Consider the following 2,188-nt stretch of genomic DNA (forward strand, 5'->3'; position numbering starts at 1 on the left):
TTTTTATATTTTTTATTATATTTTTTTATATTATTATATATCCATTTAATTTTTTATTTACCCCATATATTTTTCTAATTATTTATATATATTTTATTTTTTTATTATTTTTGTGTGTGTTGTGTGGTGGGTGTGTGTGTGGTGTGTATTTTTTATCTATTTTATTATATATACTTTTTTATATTATATTATACTATATGTATATATTATATATTTAATTTATTTTAATATATTTATAATTTATTTATTTTTATATCTATATATTTTATATTATTATATTGTGTGTGTGTGTGTGTGTGTGGTGTGGTGTGTGTGTGTGTGTGTGTGTGTTTTGTGTTTGTGGGGTGCGGGGTGTGTGTGTGGTTATATATATATTATTTTCTATTTATCTATTATTTTCCTTATATATATTATTTTCACCCACACACCACATATTTGGCCATTATTATTACATATTATATATTTTTTATCTATCTATATATATTATTATATTATACTCCTTTATATATTTTATTTTATTATATATTATATAATAATCCACAAACACCCCCCACACAACACACCCACACACACACACACACCACCCACACACCACACACAAAACCCACACAACACATAAATATATATTATATATTATATAATATATATATATATAAATTTTATATACATATATAATATATTATATATATATATTTTATTATATATATATATATATATAATATATATATATATATTATATATATATATGTAATTATATATATAATTAATATATTAATATTTTATATATATATATAATATTATATATATATTATATTATATACATATATATATATAATATATAATATTATTATATATATAAAATACATATATACGTTAAAATATATGTATTTTAATTATTTTTCTATATAATTATAATAATATAGGTATATAATAATAATCTTAAAAATATAAAAAAATAATAAAATAATAAAATATATAAAAATATAAAATAATTTATATATATATAAATAAAATATAAAATTATATACATATATATACGTTATATACATGTATTATATATGTTTATATATATAGTTATATATATTATAGATATATATTATTATATATGTGATAAATGTATATCTATATTGTGAGTATAATGTTAAAAATTATATATAAAATTATAAAAATAAAATATATATAAAATTATATATAAACAATATATACAATATTTTAAAATAATTAAGTAGTATAAGTATAATGGGTTATATTTTATATATTTTTATATATATTATATATATATAATATATATTATAATTGTTGTGTGTGGTGTGTGTTGGGGTTTTGTGTGTGTGTGGGTGTGTGTGGGGTGGTGTGTGTGTGTGTGTGTGTGAGTGGTTCTGTGTGTTTTTGTGGGGTGTGTGTGTGTGGGTGTGTGTGTGCGTGTGTGTGTGTGTGTGTTTGTGTATATATTACATATATATTATATATATACATATATATATATATACATATATATATATCTATATATTATACCTATATTATATATATATACATATATATGTATATATATCCATATATTTTATATATATATATATATATTTTATATTTCCACATATATATATATATATATATATAATATATATATATATATATATATATATATATATATATATATATATTCCAAACACACACACACACACACACACACACACACACACACACACACACACACACACACACGCGCGTACACACACACACACAACACACACATACAAAACATAAAACACACAAACACACAAACACACCCACCACACACACACCACACACACACACCACACACACACACACACACATACATAATATATATATATATATATATATATTATATATATATATACTATATATATACATTATAAATATATATATAATATATATATTATAATATATATATATATATATATATATATATTCACACACACACACACACACACACACACACCACACACCACACACACACACACACACACACACACACACACACACACACACACACACACACACACACATATATTACATATATATACAAAATATATATATATATATATATATATATATATATATATATTTTATATAATTAATAATATTATATTATAATATATATCATATATTTTTATATATATTATTATATATATTATATATATATATT

This window comes from Penaeus monodon, chromosome 42, assembly GCF_015228065.2.
Source record: "Penaeus monodon isolate SGIC_2016 chromosome 42, NSTDA_Pmon_1, whole genome shotgun sequence".
Taxonomy (NCBI): Eukaryota; Metazoa; Arthropoda; class Malacostraca; order Decapoda; family Penaeidae; genus Penaeus; species Penaeus monodon.